We start from the raw sequence: 26,160 nt of genomic DNA, 5'->3' as shown, positions 1-26,160 counted from the left end.
GTCCCTGCCAGGTGGATTTTCTGCACTACTCGGGGTCAAAGCAGGTCCGACTCGATATATAGAGGTATTCCATGAATTTTGTTACCTCAGTGTAAAGTGGTGGATTCGAGCGAGTAAATGGAGGCAACTCATTTTCTGAAACTTGGGTGGAACAACGCTGCTGTAATGCACATCGAATTGATGAAAGAATACGTCGTATTGTAACATCTATTTTTGATCTATTTCTTATGTTCACCGATATTTCTATTTCAAATTGTAGTGTTGCTTATGTAGAATGATGTATCAGCCATGGAATTTCTTTGACTATGTACACATATCTCGGTTATGTGAACTTTATGAACGATGTTGCTTAAACCGTGCATGTGGATTTAAATAATTACTGGAATGTCTGTTATATAACGTAGTGTAAATTATTTTGTCAATAGTTGGGAAACCTAGGTTTGAATGTAAAAGATGTGGGGAAGCCCTGCAGCTAGGGAAGTAGCCTGGCGGAGTGGAAAAGGTGTGGTAGGCGAGCAAGTGGCAGCCCGTCCTTTGTGACAGGTAAGGAGTCGGGCTGTGGTTATCATCTCTCTAACAATAGCGGATTATTGTGACTCATATTCTTCGAGTTTTGAGGCCAGAATAGTTTGAGAGCAGTATTTATGGGCCTCGGATGCTGCAATTGGGGACATTAATTTCATGGCATGGTTTTTGGCCCTCTAAAATATAATTCCGACATCAAGAAGATCTGTAACAGGGCGAGGTCAACGGTACTGCCATTATTGCATCGCCGCCAGGTTAACAGCCACTGAAAATTACGCCACCAGTGCCACCAGCCTTCCACTAAATTGCTATGTTTGGTACACTGTAAATGGACAAGGTACTTGTACGGACGCAGGAGGAGCTGGCCAATGTTACTGAACAGTTGAATGTGTTGATGGCCGCGGTCAGCCGTCTTCAGGCTGCTGCCTCGGAATGTAGCGACAGTGGGGAGTCTGGTGCGTCGCATGGTACACCCCAGGTGTTACATGCTTCACTCACTGTCCCTGCTGTCGAGACATCTTCGCGGGTACCGGGCGCGGTTGGACCGCCCTCTCTCCAAGGGGAGTGGCGGGTTCAGCGGCGTTCGCTGCGCACGAGGCAGAGGGCCAATGAGGAAGCTGGCCGTGTGGCATCGTCCGCTCTGCCTGTGAGTGGACATGTGGCCCCTCCTTCAGCAAGGTCCGAGCAGGCACACGGGTGGAGGGGTTTACTAGTTATTGGGAGCTCCAACGTTAGGTGGGTGATGGAGCCCCTTAGGGAATTAGCGGAAAGGTCGGGGAAGATGGCCAGTGTTCACTCTGTCTGCTTGCCTGGGGGTCTCATCCGAGATGTGGAGGAGGCCCTGCCTGCGGCGATAGAGAGCACTGGGTGCACCCGACTGCAAATTGTTGCTCATGTTGGCATCAATTACTCCTGCCGTCTGGGTTCAGGGGTCATCCTCAGTTCGTACAGGCGGTTGGCGGAGTTGGTGAAGGCGGAAAGCCCTGCTCTCGGGGTGGAACCTGAGCTAACTATTTGTAGTATCGTTCCCAGAACCGATCGCGGTCCTCTGGTTTGGAACCGCCTAGAAGGCTTAAACCAGAGGCTCAGACGATTCTGCAGAGATCTGGGGTGCACATTTCTCGACCTCCGCTATAGGGTGGAGAAATGTAGGGTCCCCCTGATTAGGTCAGGCGTGCACTACACGCAGGAAGCGGCTACAAGGGTAGCGGAGTACGTGTGGAGTGCACATGTGGGTATTTTAGGTTAGAGAATGCCCTCCCTAGGCCCGACAAGACACCTCCTGAGATTCGGCAAGGTACGAGTAGGCAAAATGCAAAAGGCAATAACAATATTAATGTGCTAATAGTAAACTGCAACAGCGTCTATAGAAAGGTCCCAGAACTGCTCTCATTAATAAACGGTCACAATGCCCACATAGTACTAGGGACAGAAAGTTGGCTGAAACCAGATGTAAACAGCAATGAAATTCTAAACTCAGATTGGAATGTATACCGCAGAGACAGGCTGGACAGTGAATGAGGATGGGTGTTTACAGCGATAAGAAGTGTAATAGTTTCGAAGGAAATTGACGGAGATCCGAAATGTGAAATAATTTGGGTGACGGTCAGGGTTAAAGCAGGCTCACGCATGGTAATTGGATGTGTTTCTGTAGGCCCCCTGGCTCAGCAGCTGTTGTGGCTGAGCACCTGAAGTATAATTTGGAAAATATTTCGAGTAGATATCCCCACCATGTTATAATTCTGGGTGGAGATTTTAATTTGCCTAATATAGACCGGGAGACTCAAACGTTCATAACTGGTGAAAGGGACAAAGAATCCAGTGAAATTTTTTAAGTGCTTTATCTGAAAACTACCTTCAGCAGTCAAACAGAGAACCGACTCGTGGCGATAACATATTAGACCTTCTGGTGACAAACAGACCCGAACTATTTGAAACAGTTAAAGCAGAGCAGGGAATCAGCGATCATAAAGCGGTAACTGCATCGATGATTTCAGCCGTAAATAGAAATATTAAAAAAGGTAGGAAGATATTTCTGTTTAGCAATAGTGACAAAAAGCAGATTTCAGAGTACCTGACGGCTCAACACAAAAGTTTTGTTGTAAGTACAGATAGAGTTGAGGATCAGTGGACAAAGTTGAAAACCATCGTACAATATGCGTTAGATGAGTATGTGCCAAACAAGATCGTAAGAGATGGAAAAGAGCCACCGTGGTAAACCAACCGAGTTATAAAACTGCTGCGGAAGCAAAGGGAACTTCACAGGAGACATAAAAATAGCCAACACCTTGCACACAAACAAAAATTACGCGATGCGAAATGTAATGTGAGGAGGGCCATGCAAGAGGCGTTCAATGAATTCGAAAGTAAAGTTCTATGTACTGACTTGGCAGAAAATCCTAAGAAACTTTGGTCTTATGTCAAAGCGGTAGGTGGATCAAAACGAAATGTCCAGACACTCTATGACCAAAATGGTACTGAAACAGAGGATGACACACTAAAGGCCGAAATACAAAATGTCTTTTTCCAAAGCTGTTTCACGGAGGAAGACTGCACTGTAGCTCCTTCTCTAGATTGTCGTACAGATGACAAAATGGTAGGTATCAAAATAGACGACAGCGGGATAGAGATACAATTAAAATCGCTCAAAAGAGGAAAGGCCGCTGGACCTGATGGGATACCAGTTCGATTTTACACAGAGTACGCGAAGGAACTTGTCCCCCTTGTTGCAGCGGTGTACCGTAGGTCTCTAGAAGAGCGTAGCGCTCCAACGAATTGGAAAAGGGCACAGGTCATCCCCGTTTTCAAGAAGGGACGTCGAACGGATGTGCAGAATTATAGACCAATATCTCTAACGTCGATCAGTTGTAGAATTTTGGAACACGTATTATGTTCGAGTATAATGACTTTTCTGTAAGTAGAAATCTACTCTGTAGGTATCAGCATTGGTTTCGAAAAAGACGATCGTATGAAACCCAGCTCGCGCTATTCGTCCACGAGATTCAGAGGGCCATAGACACGGGTTTGCAGGTAGATGCCGTGTTTCTTGACTTCCGCAAAGCGTTCGCTACAGTTCCCCACAGTCGTTTAATGAACAAAGTAAGAGCATATGGACTATCAGACGAATTGTGTGATTGGATTGAAGAGTTCCTAGATAACAGAACGCTGCATGTCATTCTCTATGGAGAGAAGTCTTCCGAAGTAAGAGTGACTTCAGGTGTGCCGCAGGGGAGTGTCGTAGGACAGTTGCTATTCATAATATACAAAACTGACTTGGTGGATGACATCGGAAGTTCACTGAGGCTTTTTGCGGATGATGCTGTGGTATATCGAGAGGCTGTAACAATGGAAAATTGTACTGAAATGCAGGAGGATCTGCAGCGAATTGACGCATGGTGCAGGGAATGGCAATTGAATCTCAATGTAGACAAGTGTAATGTGCTGCGAATACATAGAAAGTAAGATCCCATATGATTTAGCTACAATACAGCAGGTCAGCAACTGGAAGCAGTTAATTCCATAAATTATGTGGGAGTACGCATTAGGAGTAATTTTAAATGGAATGATCATATAAAGTTGATCGCCGGTAAATCAGATGCCAGACTGAGAATCATTGGAAGAATCCTAAGGAAATGCAATCCGAAAACAAAGGAAGTAGGTTACAGTACGCTTGTTCGCCCACTGATTGAATACTGCTCAGTAGTGTGGGATCCGTGCCAGATAGGGTTGATAGAAGAGATAGAGAAGATCCAACAGAGAGCAGCGCGCTTCGTTACAGGATCATTTAGTAATCGCGAAAGCGTTACGGAGATGATACATAAACTCCAGTGGAAGACTCTGCTGCAGAGAGGCTCAGTAGCTTGGTACGGGCTTTTGTTGAAGTTTCGAGAATGTACCTTCACCGAGGATTCAAGCAGTATATTGCTCCCTCCTATGTATATTTCGCGAAGAGACCATGGGGACAAAATCAGAGTGATTAGAGCCCACACAGAGGCATACCGACAATCGTTTCCACGAACAATACGAGACTGGAATAGAAAGGAGAACCGATGGTGGTACTCAAGGTACCCTCCGCCACACACCTTCAGGTGGCTTGCGGAGTATGGATGTAGATGTAGATGTAGATGTTGCTTAAAGCTCTGTCTTACACCCGTGATTGTCCCGTATTATAAACCTGGACAGGGATCTTATGCTTGTGAATTTAACTCCAAGTGTCCTAATTTATAATGGAAAGACTTATTCGGCAGCTGGAAAAATAGTTGTGATTGCTTTCTAATGTGTGGAGTTAAAACGTTTAAAGTTCAGTTTTATAATTTGAGAAATACTCCACTTCCAGTGCATTTTTGAACCAATATGCAGTCATTTTCTTAAATAATTTGCCTTACTTGAAAATCTGCCTGAAAATAATAAAGTTGTTAGTTAAATTACCAATAATATTGATCTGAAGTGAAAAATATTATTAATTGTTATATTTGTGCACTTTGATCATAATTAAAGTTTTATCAGTGTTCATTTCATGGAAAAGTGTTTGAATTTGAATTTAATGTTGTGTTTCCATTAGCACAGCCAACTGCATTTTGAGGAGGTTAAAAGACTGCTTACCAGAGCACATTTGTTATTTAAAGAGTTATGGTTGGCTGTGCTTCACTTAATTAATGATTATTGATGAGAATACTTACCATGTCTCATACATACTTGTGCAGTTTTGATGATGAACTTCGTTCTTCAAACCATGAAAGTTTAAGGGTCTCTGTGCTATGCTCGTTAGGTAATGAAGCAAAGCAAAGAGTCCCTCAGAGCCAGTGTAGTTAGATTTGCGTTCTGTTTAATTATCAGGTCAGGTGGTACTTACTGTTTTTTGAGACTATCATCGTGTGTTTCCAACAGACTATGCTCGTAAAGGACTGACCGTCACAGGAGAAAACTATTGAAATATTCTAAAGAGGTCACGTGAGTCTATCAAAACAAAGCGTCATGAAAAACTGTCTAAGAATAAGTTTTTTTATTACAACAACGCCTCAGCTAACAACGCGCAGAAGACAGATAAAGATGATTCTTCTGATATTGCGGTCATTGACTTCTTCCACTTTCCAAGGCTGTCACAAAATCACCCACAGCTGGAAAAAATGAGTCATGTTGTAGAGATGAAGGACTAACATCATTTTTTGTGTTATTTTTATAACTTATTACTGGAGATCCTGTCTTATACGTCACGTCGAGTGTCTCCACAGAGTTATTTTCCTCATATCTTAAAAAAGGACATACAAAAATGCTAAGCTCTTGCTTTATTATAATTCGAGTCCTGAATCGCAATATTAGCAATCAGGTAATTAATTTCGGTCGGTAAATATCATCTTCGGACCTGAGTAGATATAGTGCCATTACATCTGATGGTGCAATCAAAATGGCATGATATGTATAATGAAACACGTTTCTACGCCGGTTCGGAGACGGTCATTACCGACCAAAATAACCATCCTGATTACAAACAAAGATTTTGATCCAAGACTGGAATTATACTAAAGCAAATATTCTGCTCCATCACTGAAAATATTTTCGTGACTGAATAAAACTTGTAAAAAAGCTACATCTGCATCACACACACGTAATATTTCTACACGATATTTGCGCTGTAACTAAAAGAGTTTCTTGATGATATCTTCAGTGGAAAACATCCCAGAGTAATTCTACATTCGGAACTTCGAGACGTGACAGGCAAGGAGGAGCTCACCATCATAAAATGATAGTGTGTCCAATGAAAGGGTAACAGTCAACGTGTCGGAGAGTGGAATACTGGAAGTTTGGACGTGGTATAGAAGCTAGAAAATCTGAAAAGGGAAATGCATTTGTTTAGTAAAGATATTGGAGGCTCAGTGAGGTAAAAGGAAAGTAGTAACGAGTTACAGGGAGACGAATAAAGGGGTCCAAGAATGAAAGGTCAATATTCAAAGATAGTATCATTGGAAGCAAAAAATTTCATAGGAACTTGTAAGACTTCCTGTCTATGTACCGAGCGAGGTGGCTCAGTGGTTAGCACACTGGACTCGCATTCGCGAGGACGACGGTTCAATCCCGCGTCCGGCCATCCTGATTTAGGTTTTCCGTGATTTCCCTAAATCGCTCCAGGCAAATGCCGGGATGGTTCCTCTGAAAGGGCACGGCCGACTTCCTTCCCCGTCCTTCCCTAATCCGATGAGACCGATGACCTCGATGTTTGGTCTCTTCCTCCAAACAACCCAACCCAACTTCCTGTCTACGCAATGTGCTGAAAACTGTAGCAAACATACTACGATCAGGAATTCGACTTGTGAGGGCCGGAGTGGCCGTGCGGTTCTAGGCGCTACAGTCTGGAACCCAGCGACCGCTACAGTTGCAGGTTCGAATCCTGCCTTGGGCATGGATGTGTGTGATGTCCTTAGGTTAGTTAGGTTTAATCAGTTCTAAGCTCTAGGCGACTGATGACCTCAGAAGTTAAGTCGCATAGTGCTCGGAGCCATTTGAGACAATTCGACTTGTCGGATATCTGCGGCGGTGTTTTTCGATAGCCACAGGAGTACCATCATCGCAGAAGCCGTAAACATACACGATATTATTCATTAGTGTAGATGTGAGGCCGTTTAGCCAACACATGTACAAATACTGTTAACAGATGATTCTCTCTCTTGTCTCAGTCCATCGCACTTTCGCACTTCACAACTCACAACACACCACGGAGAATGCACGATCAACAGGTTAGTTTAAGGGCAGAAAAGCATTACGAGCAAAGAGACTGAAAGCAACGTTGTAGATTGGGCCCAAAAAAAACCTCAAACGGGTTGGGTGGGTAACACACATACTAGCCCAAAGAAAAATGACTTTAAATGAGTTTTATCTCGGAAACGAATCGGAATCCAAATGAGGTTCTAGTTTCAAATGTTCGATCCCGTCATATCCCTCACTATGGGCCATTTCATCTGGAACCCTCTATAAGCGCACTGTCGGCAGCAACGGAAAATGGTTGTTGTTGGTGTGGTCTCCAGTCCTGAGACTGGCTCCATGCTACTCTATCCTGTGCAAGCTTCTTCATCTCCCAGTACCTACTGGAACCTACATCCTGAATCTGCTTAATGTATTCATCTCGTGGTTTCCCTCTACGATTTTTACCCTCCACGCTGCCCTCCAATACTAAACTGGTGATCCCTTGATGCCTCAGAACATGTCCTACCAACCGATCCCTTCTTCTAGTCAAGTTGTACCACAAACTTCTCTTGTCCCCAATCCTATTTAACACTTCCTCATGACTGGGTGTTGTGTGATGCCCTTAGGTTAGTTAGGTTTAAGTAGTTCTAAGTTCTAGGGGACTGATGACCATAGATGTTATGTCCCTTAGTGCTCAGAGCCATTTGAACCATTTCGAACCAATATTTCCTCATTAGTTATGTGATCTACCCATATAATCCTCAGCATTCTTCTGCAGCACCACATTTCGAAAGCTTCTATTCTCTTCTTGTCCAAACTATTTATCGTCCATGTTTCACTTCCATAGATGGCTACACCGCATATAAATACTTTCAGAAACGACTTCCTGACATTTAAATCTATACTCGATGTTAACAAATTTCTCATCTTCAGGCACTATCCATTCCGTTCAACTGCTCTTTGATGTCTCTGACAGAATTACAATGTCATCGGCGAACCTCAAAGTTTTTATTTCTTCTCCATGGATTTTAATACCTACTCCGAATTTTTCTTTTGTTTCCTTCACTGCTTGCTCAATATAAAGATTCAATAACATCGGGGAGAGGCTACAACTATGTCTCTCTCCCTTTGATGTCCCTCGATTCTTATAACTGCCATCTGGTTCCTGTACAAACTGTAAATAGTTTTTCGCTCCCTGTATTTTACCCCTGCCACCTTCAAAATTTGGAAGAGAGTATTCCAGTCAACACTGTCAAAAGCTTTCTCTAAGTCTACAAATGCTAGAAACGTAGGTTTACCTTTCCTTAATCTATCTTCTAAGATAAGCCGTAGTGCCAGTATTGCCTCACGGGTTCCAACATTTCTACGGAATCCAAACTGATCTTCCCCGAGGTCGGCTTCTACTAGTTTTTCCAGTCGCCCGTAAGGAATTCGCGTTGGCATTTAGCAGCCATGGCTTAATAAACTGATAGTTCGGTAATTTTCACATCTGTCAACACCTGCTTTCTTTGGGATTGGAATTATTATATTCTTCTTGAAGTCTGAGTGTATTTCGCCTGTCTCATACATCTTGCTCACCAGATGGTAGAATTTTGTCAGGACTGCTCTCCCAAGGCTGTCAGTAGTTCTAATGGAATATTGTCTACTCATGGGGCTTTGTTTCGACTCAGGTCTTTCAGTGCTCTGTCAAACTCTTGTCGCAGTACCATATCTCCCATTTCATCTTCATCTATATCCTCTTCCATTTCCATAATATTGTCCTGAAGTACATCGCCCCTGTATAGACCCTCTATATACACCTTCCACCTTTCTGCTATCCCTTCTTTGCTTAGAACTGGGTTTCCATCAAAGCTCTTGATATTCATGCAAGTGGATCTATTTTCTCCAAAGGTCTCTTTAATTTTCCTGCAGGCAATGTCTATCTTACCCCTAGCGAGATAAGCCTCTACATCCTTACATTTGTCCTCTAGCCATCCCTGCTTAGCCATTTTGCACTTCCTGTCGATCTCATTTTTGAGACGTTTGTATTCCTTTTTGCCTACTTCATTTACTGCATTCTTATATTTTCTCCTTTCGTCAATTTAATTCAATATTTCTTCTGTTACCCAAGGATTTCTACTAGCCCTCGTCTTTTTACCTACTTGATCCTCTGCTGCCTTCGCTACTTCATCCCTCAAAGCTACCCATTCTTCTTCTACTGTATTTCTTTCCCCCATTCCTGTCAATTGTTCCCTTATGCTCTCCCTGAAACTCTGTACAATCTCTGGTTCTTTCAGTTTATCCAGGTCACATCTCCTTAAATACCCCCCTTTTAGCAGTTTCTTCAGTTTTAATCTACAGGCAATAACCAATAGATTGTGGTCAGAGTCCACATCTGCCCCTGGAAATGTTTTACAATTTAAAACCTGGTTCCTAAATCTCTGTCTTACCATTATATAATCTATCTGATACCTTTTAGTATCTCCAGGGTTCTTCCATGTATACAACCTTCTTTCATGATTCTTAAACCAAGATTCTATGATTATGTTCTGTGCAAAATTCTACCAAGCGGCTTTCTCTTTCATTTCTTAGCCCCAATCCATATTCAACTACTATGTTTCCTTCTCTCCCTTTTCCTACACTCGAATTCCAGTCACCCATGACTATTAAATTTTCGTCTCCCTTCACAATCTGAATAATTTCTTTTATTTCATCATACATTTCTTCAATTTCTTCGTCATCTGCAGAGCTAGTTGGCATATAAACTTGTACTACTGTAGTAGGTGTTGGCTTCGTATCTATCTTGGCCACAATAATGCGTTCACTATGCTGGGTGTAGTAGCTTACCTGCATTCCTATTTTCCTATTCATTATTAAACCTACTCCTGCATCACCCCTATTTGATTTTGTGTTTATAACCCTGTAGTCACCTGACCAGAAGTCTTGTTCCTCCTGCCACCGAACTTCACTAATTCTCACTTTATCTAACTTCAACCTATCCTTTTACCTTTTTAAATTTTCTAACCTACCTGCCCGATTAAGGGATCTGACAGTCCACGCTCCGATCCGTAGAACGCCAGTTTTCTTTCTCCTGATAAAGACATCCTCTTGAGTAGTCCCCGCCCGGAGATCCGAATGGGGGACTATTTTACCTCCGGAATATTTTACCCAAGAGGACGCCATCATCATTTAATCATACAGTAAAGCTGCATGCCCTCGGGAAAAATTACGGCTGTAGTTTCCCCTTGCTTTCAGCCGTTCGCAGTACCAGCACAGCAAGGCCGTTTTGGTTATTGTTACAAGGCCAGATCAGTCAATCATCCAGACTGTTGCCCTTGCAACTACTGAAAAGGCTGCTGCCCCTCTTCAGGAACCACACGTTTGTCTGGCCTCTCAACAGATACCCCTCCGTTGTGGTTGCACCTACGGTACGGCTATCTGTATCGCTGAGGCACGCAAGCCTCCCCACCAACGGCAAGGTCCATGGTTCATGGGGGGGGGGGGGGAGAAGGAAGAGAACTACAAGGAAATCTTGGGTATCAGAAGAAATACTTCAGCTGGAAGAAAGTGCAAAAATGTTCAATGAAAGACAGAAATACAGCAGCATAAGTCACTTAGTGATGGCTACATAGCTGCAGTAAAAGTTTGAAGCAGAGAAATATCATCAGACTTCGGAAAAATATCCGCCACACAATCACAAAAATTAAAAGCTATCACGCAAACAGCTTAAAGCTCAGCCATACAAGTTGCTGCCAATAGTAACGTACAGAAGAATAGAAAAAACCTGAAGTTCTGTTACATAGGAATCATTTTGACTTTAGGAAACGTAAAGGCACCAGAGTGGTAGTTCTGACTTTACGGTTGATAAAAGAAGCAACATTTAAGAAAATGAAGACACGTTCTTGGGGTTTGTCGACCTCGAAAATGTAAGATGGTCTTAGATGTCTGATATTCTGAGAAAAACTGGAGTTGTAGGAAAAGATGAGTAATACGGAATCTGTACAAGAACCATGACGACCCAAAACGAAGTGCTCGGATTATCAAAAATGTAAGAGAAGGATATAGTTTCTCACCACTACTGTACGTCGAAGAAGAAATGACGGCAATAAAAGGTAGGTTCAATAGCGGGAAAAATTCCGGGTGAAAGATTGTTAATGGTGAGAGTCACAGATGACATTGCTGTGGACAGTGAAAGTGAAGAAGAATTGCAGTAGTTCTTGAATTGAGTGACCAGTAGAATGAATACAGAGTATGGATTGAGAGTAAACCAAAGAAAGACGAGGATAACGTGTTGCGTAAATAAGATTATCGATAAATTTAACATCAAAATTGATGACCACGTAGTTAATTAATTCTGCTACCTTGGAAGCAAAATAACACATGACAGACGACAGAAAGAGGACGTGAAAAGCAAACTAGCAAGAAGGTGTTCTTAGACAAAAGAATTATTCTAGCATAAAACATAGGTCCTAATTTGAGGCAGAAATCCATAGAATGTACGTTTGAACTACTGCATTGTATGGTTGTGAATGGTGGACTGTGAGATAATCGTAGGCTAAGAGAATCTACTCGATTCAAATGTGGTGCTAGAGAAACATGACATGTTGAAAATTTGGTAGACTAATATCGACGGTGAAAGGATTACATGGAGAACTGTGACAAGAAGAAGTGACGGGATAAAAGAAAAGGGTCGACATCAGGCGTTAACTTGATGTGGATGCACGTGCTGCTGTAATACGATTGGTTTGGCACTACACAGGAAATCATGGCGGGCCAAATGAAAGAAGTCAGTAGAATGTGACTCAGAAAGAGATGTTCGTTAGTTTGTCAAATACGAGGGCTGTGTAATCAGAGTGGCGTAATGCGGCACTTGCGGCAGCATTATGCCGGGTATGGCTATTGGCTGAAAGTTTTACGAAACTGGGAGGTGGCCATTAATTCCGGCCCGCGACGCACTTTCATTTCCTCGCACCGTATTGTGAGCACTCGCAGCACTGCGTCAGGTATAAATGTATATTTAATTACTTTCTGAGTGCAGCTAAGCCATCACCTCGGTCTTACGAACTTTCCTGGTACAGGAATTAGGAACTAAACTTAAAGTCCTGCCCGCCGCATCTGGAGATCCCCATTAATCCCTTAGCTGAACGGCTTTAATCTCTTCACAGGTTCTGAAATGGAGTTTGCTCCTCCGGAGATATGCCTTCACGTTCCAGCATGAGTTGCTGCTAGGGGGAAAGCTCCCTGTAAATGCAGAGGATAGGAGGTAATTATATTCCCCTAGTGTGACACCACCTACTCCATCACCTGAGATTCCAGAGTTGTATAAGGTTTTCATATGAAATTAATGAGCTGACAGGGGGATGTGAACAAACCTTTGGCTAGTACAGCAACGCAAATTCCTTCTCTAGTGTTATCTAACGCTAATTTGAGGCTCAAAATCGGATCACGCATAACACTGCGAAAAGTCAATTACTAATTGATAAAAGGCATTAAAAACATTGAGTGAAATACACTTTGTGGTATTTTGTAGTTATCAGGTGTACTAAACAATCGACAAGAAGATATCCAGGACTTTCGTAGATGTCAGGCCGCAGTTATAACGGTTAGAATTCTAAGAACAATGTCGCAGATGAGAAAAGAGTGAGGCCGGTTTGCAACATTTCTTCCATATTATTCAGTATACAAATTGGGCAATCAGCTAAGGAATGAAAGGAGGATTTCGGAAAAGGTATTCATGTTCAAAGAGAAGAGAATAATTTAGACCTTCCGCTAACGCCATTATAATTCTGTCGCAGACGGCGGAGATTATGGAAGATGTTTAGAAAGGAATGGATAGCGTCTTGAAGAGAGACGGTAAGGTAAAAAGTAATACAGACTAACGCAGTGTAGTTCAGGTAAATCAGGTCATGCTGAGTGAATTACATTAGTGAATGAGACACAATTAGCCACTTTCTTAGACACTCTGACTGAAAAAGTTTCTGTGTCTGAATATAATTTGTCACAATCGACATTTTCGGAAATAATAACGTTTTTCGTAGCATCTGATAGTCCTTTGTTCGTTAAAGACTATGGTATCACAGCATTGAGAGAGCATTTATTCGTCTGTCATTTATGTCACATTTGAAATGGCTCGATGAAAGTATTTGCTCTTTCAACCTGATGAGTATATAACACACAAAACTGTTCTGACCACGGATTGGAAATTCTTTCCACTGGCAAAAAGTAATGCATACAATGGGAGTCTAGGATACGTCATCATAGCGTACACCTTACAAGCCAGACCCGCAATCCTTAGTGTATGGGAAATATAGCTCATAGATCCATACTGGATAGTGTGAAATAGGGCTTTCATGTATCTCTTCATGGACCACTAGAGTCTTAGTGTGTCCAAAGAAAAAATTATAAATTTATCTTTATTTTGTTTTTAAATGCAAAGCTATTAGATATCTAAAAGTAAGACTTTTAAGTCCTGTAAAGAGGTTTTTAGGTTTCTCCGTGACACTGGTTTTTCTCAGAGAATCAAGGAAGAGGTTTCAGATGGGTTTTAGTGTTTTCGAAGTCTCTTTGTTCTTCCGAAAAAGCATTACCTTTCACGATGGGAAGATTTTAATTTTTTGTTCGAAGAGATTTAGTTCTTTTGAGGAAGAGTTTTAATTCGAAGAAAGCAGCTGTATATTCAGCGCGTCTTACTGTCATGCAGAGAATTATCGCTTCCCTGTTTTAGCAACGTAAATTGGGTGGACTCAGCATTATGAGGCCATTGGACAGCTATTAAATGCGAGGCTGCGGCTCCAAGGTCCGGAAGAGCGATCAGCTGGCCTCATGAATCCCCCACACTACACCAAACGACACCGCATTGCAGAAAATTAATAGGGAGTGAGTCGGTCTTTCTCTCTCTCTCTCTCTCTCCCTCTCTCTCTCTCCCTCTCTCTCTCTCTCTCTCCTCTCTCTCTCTCTCTCTCTCTCTCTCTCTCTCTCTCTCTCTCTCTCACTCTCACTTTTTTTTACACACCGGCTGATGCTGGTAAAATGTGATTCATGATACGTACCTGATAGCTACTGGATACCATCTCCTACTGTATCTTCATTTGTATTACTATTTAAACCAGAGAAGTACAAAGGACCTAGAACACTGTTTCATTTCCAGATTACTTTTCCTTTGCTCATAATTTGCACACTTTCTTTCATATATATATATATATATATATATATATATATATATATATATATATATATTACCACAAGAAAATAACACTCGAGGGAGATGACAGCGATTAGTCTAGTACAGGTAAAGCAAGCTTCTCATATTTAAGATTTTTCGTCCCTTACACATTATTTAATGAAGTTAAGCTGAATATAATGGTTTACCTGAATTTTTATAATTTGCTCGTATGTTCGATATAATCATAATCAAATTAGTTCCAATGACTTTAATGACATTTGAAATTTAAAAATATTTTATTTTGTTTACGAAAGTGGAGTCCCTTCTCTTTAACACAGAAAATATAATCGTATGTTTGTAGTAGACACTGTGAGGTCATGGTTTTCGCATATTTTCTGAAAATGTAGTTGTATAAAGCTATTCCACGCTCACCTTACAATTATTACCCAGTACTCAGAGTTATTACGGTCGCACTTAAATTTCAACTATCTTACAATGAGACCCTTTTGCCGTATCTAAAAAGAACCAGAAACACCGATGATGCGGTATTTATGCGTCACAAAAAGAGCCTAAACTAACGAAAGAAACAACCAAACATTTTATATTACAGAAATCTCATTATTATTAACTGGAATCATTTAGAATTTATACAAAAATGGCAAATACGTCATCTGTCTTTTTATTATGTAACTTCTGAAAAGTTTGTGGTTAAGCAAGAAATAAAACATTGATGATATCGGCAATATGTACAAAACACCTAACGCCCCACGTACAAAAGATAAAAATAGACGCCTTGAAACTTTCCGTCTGAGAACACAGTTAAGACTAGAATCGCCTGGAAATAAATATTTGGAGCAAGGAAGGAAGGCAATAACCAGAAACATCAAACAGGAGGAGAAAATTAGAGCCCTTCCGGCTGATTTGGACAGAGAGAGGGAGGAACTGAAGAGGTTAAGGGGGGAGGAGGGCAAACAGCGGTGGGAGGTGGTAGCTGGGAACAGGGGCCACAGAAATAAGCCAGTGTCTGCCGGTTTCCCAATTGGCACAACCAATAGATTTGCCTTGCTACCACAGTTAAGTATAGAAGAGGCTCCAGTAGAAGTAGATCTCGTTAAGATGCAACAGAATTTCACTAGGAAACCAACAGTTTAAAAAAAAAAAGTAGAAAGTAAGAGGGAAGTTCTGTTGCTAGGTAGCAGCCATGGAAGAGGTGTGGACCAGATTTTGCTGGAAAAATTAGGTGGCAGGTACCAGGTCACGAACTTCTTCAAGCCAAGTACAAGTCTTAGCCAGGTGGTAGAGGATATAGATTCCTTGTGCAAGGGATTCACAAAGCAGGGTCATGTGATGGTAGTGGGTGGAGTGGGAAACAGTATTGATAGGGATCATGGCTACAGCATTGAGTGTGACCTGGTGAAAATAGCCTCAGCAACGACCCATACCAATGTTGGGCTGGTGCTTGCTTTCGTGCGGCATGATCAGCCCCTGTTGAACCGCTCTGTCAGGAGGGTAAATATGGAGTTGGATCAGTTGCGTAGGGCGGCCACTCTGTCAGACATTGGATTGGTTCCTGTCGAGGCTATTGATAGGGGGGATTTCACAAAGCATGGCTTACATCTCAATAGTGAAGGGAAGGGTAAATTGGCAGGGTTGTTGGCTAAATCTATAAGGGGGGACACTAGTACTCATGTGTGTACCTCTTTTTTAGGCTAATATCAGTGTCCAACGAGAAGTTCAGGCAGGCAGGTGCTAAAGAGGTCCAAAACTCACAAAATTCTCACAACAGGAACATAAATTATAATTTTACCATATTTAACCAAAATATTGGTGGATTAAAGAAAAAAGTAGATTCACAGAAAAGTAAAGCAAAAAATAATGTTCCCTTTTTCACCAAAGTATTGCGGGATTGAAGAATAAAGTAGATGAGCTCCAGGTTTGTTTAGATGACATTGAATCTAATAATGTAATAGATATAATATGCCTGTCTGAGCATCACATTGTGTCTGATATGGAAAAGGTAAATATCAGTGGTTATAAACTAGCTGCACATATCAGTAGAGAGAATAAGGTGGGAGGAGGAGTTGCCACATATGTCAAAAGTTATCACTACGTAGAAAGCTTAGATACAAAAAAGTTTTGTCTAGAGCAACATATAGAAGCATTTGATTGTCAACTTAAACTGAAGGAGGGCTCTTTTATAATTGTAACAGTATATAGGTCCCCCTCAGGAAACTTTCATTTATTCCTGGAAAACTTGGATGCCTTGTTGTGTTATCTGTCAGATAGGGGAAAGCAAATTATTATTTGTAGGGACTTCATTGTTGATCCATTGAAAGAGTGTAATAGGAAGAATGACCTGGAAGTCTTGCTCGGTTCTTTCAATTTGATGTCTGTCATTAATTTTCCTACTCGGGTAGTAAAGGACAGCAGGACATTGATAGATAACACTTTTATAGACCAAGATAGGTTTAAAAACATAAATTCATGTCCTTTTGAGAATAGGCTTACTGATCATGATGCTCAGCTAGTTACAGTATATGACATAGCTCCATTCAGTAATTCAAAACTACTCTCCAAAGTTGTGCGTTCAATTAATGACTCGACAATTAGAAATTTCAGAGAAAATCTTCAGCAGTTAGACTGGGATGAGGTGTACAAGGAACCCAATGCTAATTTAAAATATAAATTATTTCATGATACACTTGTAACAGAGTTTGAAAATTGTTTCCCCAAGAAAGTAGTTAATTCTAATTATAAGAAACTATGTAAGAAACCTTGGCTTACTAAAGGAATAAAAATATATTGTAACCACAAATGGGAACTGTATCTAACAACAAGAAACAGTAATGACCCAGAAACAGCCAAATATTATAAAAACTACTGTGCTACATTAAGAAAGGTTATTAAAAATTCCAGAAGCATGTGCATCATGTCTGAGATTAATACCTCTGATAACAAAATCAAAACAATTTAGAATATTATTACAAGGGAGACAGGACAACCAAGAGTACAGGATGATGGCATAACCATCAAAGCGAATGGAAACTTGATAAACAGCAAGCCAGAAGTCGGAAACATTTTGAATAATCATTTTTTAATTGTTGTGGAGAAAATAGGATCTAAATGTTCATCAGAAGAAGCAAGGCAGTCAATGGAAGAGGCCTTACCCACGCCATTTGATACAATTGAAATTCCACCCACCTCTCCATCTGAAATTAGGAAGATAATAAACTCTCTCAAGAATAAAAGCTCACATGGGATTGATGGCATTTCCAGCAGGATAATAAAAGCTTGTTCCCAAGAAATAACTGGGATGAAACTTCCTGGCAGATTAAAACTGTGTGCCCGACCGAGACTCGAACTCGGGACCTTTGCCTTTCGCGGGCAAGTGCTCTACCAACTGAGCTACCGAAGCACGACTCACCCCCGGTACTCACAGCTTTATTTCTGCCAGTATCTCGTCTCCTACTTTCCAAACTTTACAGAAGCTCTCCTGCGAACCCTGCAGAACTAGCACTCCTGAAAGAAAGGATATAGCGGAGACATGGCTTAGCCACAGCCTGGGGGATGTTTCCAGAATGAAACATTCACTCTGCAGCGGAGTGTGCGCCGATATGAAACTTCCTGGCAGATTAAAACTGTGTGCCCGACCGAGACTCGAACTCGGGACCTTTGCCTTTCGCGGGCAAGTGCTCTACCAACTGAGCTACCGAAGCACGACTCACACCCGGTACTCACAGCTTTACTTCTGCCAGTATCTCGTCTCCTAGTTTCCAAACTTTACAGAAGCTCTCCTGCGAACCTTGCAGAACTAGCACTCCTGAAAGAAAGGATATAGCGGAGACATGGCTTAGCCACAGCCTGGGGGATGTTTCCAGAATGAGACATTTTTTCATATAATCTGTACATGTATGGTTGTAAGCTTAGCTGCTGGTCTAGAGCATACTGGATCGTACAACTCAAACAATGGAAAATCCAAGATGGAATGTAACAACATTATGAAAGGGATAGTTTCCAGCCACCACATAGCGGAGATGCTGAGTCGCACAACAAAAATGCAAGGGTCGCAGGAGAGCTTCTGTAAAGTTTGGAAAGTAGGAGACGAGATACTGGCAGAAGTAAAGCTGTGAGTACCGGGTGTGAGTCGTGCTTCGGTAGCTCAGTTGGTAGAGCACTTGCCCGCGAAAGGCAAAGGTCCTGAGTTCGAGTCTCGGTCGGGCACACAGTTTTAATCTGCCAGGAAGTTTCATATCGGCGCACACTCCGCTGCAGAGTGAATGTCTCATTCTGAAAACATCCCCCAGGCTGTGGCTAAGCCATGTCTCCGCTATATCCTTTCTTTCAGGAGTGCTAGTTCTGCATGGTTCGCAGGAGAGCTTCTGTAAAGTTTGGAAAGTAGGAGACGAGATACTGGCAGAAGTAAAGCTGTGAGTACCGGGTGTGAGTCGTGCTTCGGTAGCTCAGTTGGTAGAACACTTGCCCGCGAAAGGCAAAGGTCCCGAGTTCGAGTCTCGGTCGGGCACACAGTTTTAATCTGCCAGGAAGTTTCATATCGGCGCACACTCCGCTGCAGAGTGAATGTCTCATTATGGAAACATCCCCCAGGCTGTGGCTAAGCCATGTCTCCGCTATAACCTTTCTTTCAGGAGTGCTAGTTCTGCAAGGTTCGCAGGAGAGCTTCTGTAAAGTTTGGAAAGTAGGAGACGAGATACTGGCAGAAGTAAAGCTGTGAGTACCGGGTGTGAGTCGTGCTTCGGTTAGCTCAGTTGGTAGAGCAATTGCCCGCGAAAGGCAAAGGTCCCGAGTTCGAGTCTCGGTCGGGCACACAGTTTTAATCTGCCAGGAAGTTTCATATCGGCGCACACTCCGCTGCAGAGTGAATGTCTCATTCTGGAAATAAGTGGGATTCCTAGCCACATATGTAATAGCTCTCTGAAGCAGGGTATTTTCCCAGATAGACTGAAGTATGCCATTGTTATACCACTGCATAAAAAAGGGGATATGTCTGATGTCAACAACTAAAGCCCAATCTCTCTTCTGACCGCCTTATCCAAAATTCTTGAAAAAGTATTGTATTGTAGAGTAGCTTCACACCTTTGTAAAAATTAAGTTTTAACAAAATGTCAGTTTGGTTTCCAGAAGGGTTTTTCAACGGAAAATGCTGTATATACTTTCACTAATGAAATATTAAATGCGCTAAGTAAACGGAAGTCATGCGTTGGGATTTTTTGTGATCCGTGAAAGGCTTTTGATTGTGTAAATCATGGAATACTTCTAGATAAGCTCTAGTACTGTGGTACGAATGGGACAGTGCTCAAATGGTTTAAATCATACCTAACTGGAAGAGTGCAGAAAGTTGAAATAAACGGTTCCCATAATATGCAAAAAACTGGTCATTTCTCAAACTGGGGAACAATCAAGAATGGGGTGCCGTAAGGTTTGGTCTTGGGTCCTCTGTTGTTCTTAATATATATTAATGACTTGTCATTCTATATTCATGAAGATGTAAGGCTGGTACTTTTTGCCGATGATGCAAGTATAGCTATCACACCCGACAGACAAGAATTAACTGGTGAAATTGGAAACGATGGTTTTCAGAAAAACATTAACTGGTTCTCTGCAGATGGGCTCTCATTAAACTTTGACAAAACACAGTATATACAGTTCCACACAGTAAATGGACTGACCCCAATAATAAATACAGACTTCGATCAGAAATCGGTAGCTAAGGTAGAATATTCAAAATATCTAGGTGTATGCATTGATGAGGGTTTGAACTGGAAAAAAAAACACACTGAGGATCTGCTGAAACGTTTGAGTTCAGCTACTTATGCTATTAGGGTCATTGCAAATTTTGGCGATATACATCTGAGTAAATTAGCTTACCACGCCTATTTTCATTCTCAGCTTTCGTATGGCATCATATTCTGGGGTAACTCATCATTGAGTAAAAGAGTGTTCATTGCACAAGCGTGTAATCAGAATAATTGCTGGAGCTCATCCATGATCATCCTGCAGACACTTATCTAGAGAGCTAGAAATCTACACAGTAGCCTTACAATATATATATATATATATATATATATATATATATATATATATATATATATATATATATATATTGACTTATGAAATTTGTTATTAACAATCTGAACGAATTCAAAAGTAATAGCAGTGTACATGGCTACAACACTAGGAGAAAGGATGATCTTCTCTACTCAAGGTTAAATCTAACTTTGGCTCAGAAGGGGGTAAATTATGCTGCCACAAAAGTCTTTGGTCACTTACCTAATAGCATCAAAAGTCTGAATATAGCCATATAGCATTTAAAAGGAAATTAAAATAATTTCTTAATGGCAACTCCTTCTACTCATTAGATGAATTTTTGGATATAGTAACTGGGCAATTATTTCCCAACCTCCCCAAAAAAATTGAGTGTCATGTAATATTATGTCTGATGTAATATCTTGTATAGACACCTTTTATTAACCTGACACGTTCCACATCATTACGAAGTGTCGTATTAATTATCTATGGAATAAGTACTAATCTAATATAATCTCTAATCTAATCACCATCTTAGCTATACGCGGAGGAACATCGTTATTATGTAACAGCCTATTCAACAAGGACAAACATCATGAGAACGCATATACTCATTCGCAGTCAGCGAATGCTCAAAGGTGCAGAAGCAAACAAGAATTTGATTTTGAATCTGTCATATAATTCTTCGTTGGGATGTGGTTAGTCTAAATCAGTCAAAACATTATGATCTGCAATCCATATAAAACGATCCAGGCGAAAGCAGTCACCTGACAAGGAATGACTTCAAGTCAGACACACGGACGGCGCATATAATGTCACTGAGCGTGCTGTACGTATGTAGAATTGGGAAGTCGCGCGATCTGTCAGAGTTTCGCTGAGGGCCGATTGTGAAGGCCCGGAGGCTCGGCACGAGTATTTCATAAACTGAAAGAATTGTGTGGTTTACAAGAAGTGCTCTGGTGAGCGCCTTTAATACGTGGCGAAACCCAGGTGACACCACGTCCAGATGTCGTGGCGTTGGTTGTTCACCTCTCATCACAGGTGCCGGACGTCTTAGTCTTGGCAGACTGGTAAAGTGGAACTTGCGAGAACTAACATCAGACTTTAACACCGGGCAGAGTACAAATGTGTCTGAACACACAGTGCACCGAACATTCCTAACGATAGACCTCCGCAGCCATCCAGTCAACGACCCACGCATGTGCCAGTATTAACAACATAAAATCGGCAACTGTTACTGAAATGGGCAAGTCGCTATCGGCAGTGGACGTTGGCGCAGTGGCAAAGCACTTCATGATATGATAAATCCTGATACCTTCTTCATCATGCCGATGGGAGGGCGCGAATCAACTCCTTAACACCTGCACAGCAGAACGGGAACAAGTTGGCGGCGGCTCCATTATGCTCTGGGAGGCATTGAAGTGGGCACCCATGTGCTCAGTTGGGCTCTTGCAAGGCACCATTACAGCCAAGGAACACCGTACACTGGCTGCAGACCACGTACACCCCTTCATGACGATAATGTTTCCCGATGATGGCAGTGGCATTTCTCAACTAGATAATGCCCAGTGTCACAAGGTCAGGAGTGCAATGCAGTGGTTCGAAGAATGCAGTGGCTGGTTGCAATTGAAGCAGTGGCATTTTTCAACTGGATAATGACCAGTGTCACAAGGTCAGGAGTGTAATGCAGTGGTTCGAAGAATGCAGTGGCTGGTTGCAATTGAAGCACTGGATCCCAACTTGCCAGATATATATCCGACGGAACACGTCTGAGATCTGACTAAATGTGGTGTCAGAGATCATTGTCCCCGCCCCCGGCATTTACGGTAATTAGTTGACTTGTGTGTGCAGATGTGATTCCAACTCCTTTCAGCGACCTATCAAGACCTCATTGTTTCCGTGCCACGACGCGTCCCCACTGTTATCCGTGTCAAAGGTAGACATACCGGCTGGTAGGTAGGCAGTTCTGGATGATCAGTGAATACTAGTCGGAAATTGTGTATATGTCTTGAGGTCGCGTAACTGACCACGCACGTTTATCCAGATTTTATTCATCCAGTGTCAGTGGCTTGAAACTGACTTAACACATACTTCTACACCTTTACGACACTTTTTCTCGTAGACACCTACCCGAAAAATGTTGGAAGGAAAGAAAAAATTTATTGCTTACTAAATTTATGCTCTTCATGCAGTAAAACCTTAACTTCCGGCATGGCATTTTAATTTGTAACTTCTCTCCTACTAACTGTATTCGAAATGTATTTTGCAGACAGTATTTCCATATACCACTGAATTCACGTGCAAAATTAAATCCTCATTTCCTTCAGGAGATATGACTTTATAAACACAAAGGAGTGTGACAAAGTAGCTTTATCTTAAAACGAAGCACAAATTACACATGCTATACTCATCCAGGGTTTCATACAGTGATTATGTATGAGAGACGTTAAATATAATGTCAAAACTTTTTAAAATTTTTCTTGCTTGGAAGCGCTTGGTATCGATGAGAATTAGGGAGAGAAAAAGTTTTTAGCAGAAGATATGTACTGAAAGAAATGACATGTTTGGACAGAGTACATGAGGTTACATTGACACCAGGATATTTCTACCATAGGGTCTTCAACAGAAACTTCGGTCCTAGGTGCTCTCTAGTACCTACTGGAAAGACAATGGAGTGGCATTGTGCGGAGGAGAATAGCGCAGAGAGTACCTCAAGGAAGTTTAATAGGTCCTCACTGTTCGCTGTATCCGCAAATGAACTCATAGATAACGTCAATAGCTGTCGAAGTGTTCACACATTTCCCATTTCTGTACAGAGAACTCGCGTCGTTATGGAGTAGCAAAGGGGAGGAGAATATTCATAGATTAACGTTTGATGCAGAGATTAGCAGCTGATCGTACACAAATACTACGATGTCACGTATGTAACCAAGCGAAACACCCTGGATCTAGTTCATTACGTAATCACCAGCCAATGTCTGACAGTGTTAACTAGTAAATATTAACTTCAAAATACAAATATAATCTTTTCCACCAAGTAAGTCCTGCAGTGAATATGAAACTTTCAACAACATGAAGGATGCGTCGACAGAAATTTACTGTCAAGTGGTCCTACGTTACAGGATACACTTCCAATTCACTTCATAAATTTCGACACAGTGTCACGTCGAAATTTTTCTAACGTTTCCTGCATGCACTCTGCGATGTGAAACATCTCATTACTGGTCTGGCACCTTACCAATATATGAAAGCTTTTCAAATTGTATCCAATATTATGGAACCATCACTTCGGAAGGCAGAAATGCTATACTCTCTGGGTTACCAGCACCACTTCTCTTCCTCTCTTTTCGGCAGTGTGCTTCCCGCCACAGCTTCCTCTCCTGTGTGAACTTTCTGATCAGAATAGCACCTACACCCAAGGTTTTCTATTATCATTTCTGAATATTTCAATCTCTGTATTTCGCTAGTATTCCTGTATACTGATTTTTAAAAGCAGTTGAATATGCATCTTTTATCGTATGATCAACTCAGGGGAACATTCAGAAAGAGTCGCAACAGGGAGAAATCAAGATAGTAGCAAACAATCGACGTCTGAGCTGCCACGCATGATGCAGTGTTCCGTCGTTAGCAAAAGTCTTTAGCAAAAACTGTCAGATAAACTGCATTGTACATTTAGGCAAGATGGACAGTCATATCACTGACGAACCAATTTTCTAGGGAAAAGCAATAATGGTCCGTTAGAATTCACTCACATGCTGATACTGCATCTTCTGACGTCAACACGCGCTTAAACTCGTCCTCCCTTTAATTCTTCATAAGCTACTTTTTATTGAGCTCCACATGAGCTTAGGCTTTCGCATCATACGAGAGATACTGCTCCTAGACCCATGTTAACATTATCTCTTTGCTTCGGTTTTTATATGTTCTGTATCCTACTTACATGCCTAGTTTGCGTTTCTTGTTTCAGTTTCGTAAGAATAAGAGTAATACGACAACATGTCATTAACTCTAGTGGAAATATTACAACTGATATTGCTACACACTAAATATTGTCCTCGCTCCTATAATTACATCAACGCTCCACAGCCCACCTTATGGTTAGGGACGGAGGGTACTATCGACCCCGTATAAAGTTCCATTCACAAGTAGAGCGTGGGAGGAACAAATGTTGATGAACCTCCAAATGAGGTCTACATCTCTGATCTTCGTATCGTGAGAGGTTTACGACAAGAATTAAAATAGTGCGTGACACTTCTTGGAATGCTCTCAGTATTTCAATAACAAACATCTCTGATCCACCATGTGTTTTTAGTGTGTGTGTGTGTGTGTGTGTGTGTGTGTGTGTGTGTGTGTGTGTAACGTTCTAGCTCATTCTAAACGAACCCCTAGCAAAAGTGTTACGCGATCGTTGTTCCCCAAAACTATAACGTACCTTATACAAAATCGAAATGTAAAGACCGGTGAGGGATGAGTAATTAATCAACACTGAGAAATGAAATGCATATTATCACTAGTGATTGCCAGCAGTTAATTATCTTAATTTACATTTTTATTCGGATTTGCATTGCGTATATATGTATGAATCCATTTGGAAGCACACTGGGACGAGCTGCCAGCCCTCGGGCAAGGAGCGATGCTCCATAGCAGCACAGAAGCCCCCGCCTCCCACCCCCATCCCCCCCCCCCTTTCCGGTAGAATTCTCGGAAGAGCACGCCACCACACAGACCGCCGGTCAGTGACACACCATGTTTTCCTTTTGAGTTGCCGCAACTGGACTGGGTGCCGGGCATCCCAAAGGGAACATAAATGAGATATCTGATGACGTTAGGCCTCCAGCAGCGACTGTATTTACAACTCGAAGGTGGAAAGTGACGAAATGCTATTTATAGCAAGGTCCAGGAAACGCAATACTCAGAACAATGTATAGAAACCTTGTCTCTTAGGGATACACAAGATGCCACAGATAACATCCAGAAATGTTGTGTATGTCCGCAGTCTGGGACCTCTTTGTAAGCGCGGGCCGACGTCCACGAAAACGAAATGTTTATGCAACATAAAAACTGGCAGGACTGGTTAATGTAAATAACTGTATGTCAGAGAGACAAACGCGAATGTGCTGCCGAGGTTCCACTTCATTGGCCACAGAAGGAGATAGTTAGATTGGTAGATAGACAGAGATGTCCTTTTTCAGAGCCAAATGGTAACAACCGCGTTACTAGTTAGCTGCCAGGGGTTTTTGGTGTGCCGCTAATGACTGAGTCTGCAGCCGCTTGAGCCTTCACCTACTACAGATTGAGATGATTAGTTCGAGCTGTGACGCCGAAATGATCCGTAGTCGCAGTAAAGTCACTTTTATAGAATTTCCATTAACTTAGCTTCACTCTGAAGATTTGCTTTTAGAGTCAAATGACCAGTTTGCTTTCGGCTCTTGCCGCAGATTCAAGGCAGTTTCTTCTCCAATACTGTCTTTTATACTAGCATTACAACAGTCATGGTACAAAGTCATGATTGCTATAGTTTCATTTTTATTACGTGAGTAGCAGATTCTTACCCCTGACCGTTCAGTCTGACGTGGCAAGATTTTATTTTAAAATTGGTATCGTTTACAGAACGATTTATGAGTCACATTAACCTAATAAACAGAATTAAATGAGAGTCTTGTTTTATTTAGTGGCCATTGAACTCCAAATTCATTGTTCTGGAGGGTCTCAGATAACAGGGCCAATTAGCATACTTTCAGTTTCGACAGCCTGATGTCCCATTGTAAAGC

The sequence above is a fragment of the Schistocerca americana genome, chromosome 7, assembly GCF_021461395.2.
Source record: "Schistocerca americana isolate TAMUIC-IGC-003095 chromosome 7, iqSchAmer2.1, whole genome shotgun sequence".
NCBI classification, from domain to species: domain Eukaryota; kingdom Metazoa; phylum Arthropoda; class Insecta; order Orthoptera; family Acrididae; genus Schistocerca; species Schistocerca americana.
Note: the sequence above shows the minus strand (reverse complement) of the source record.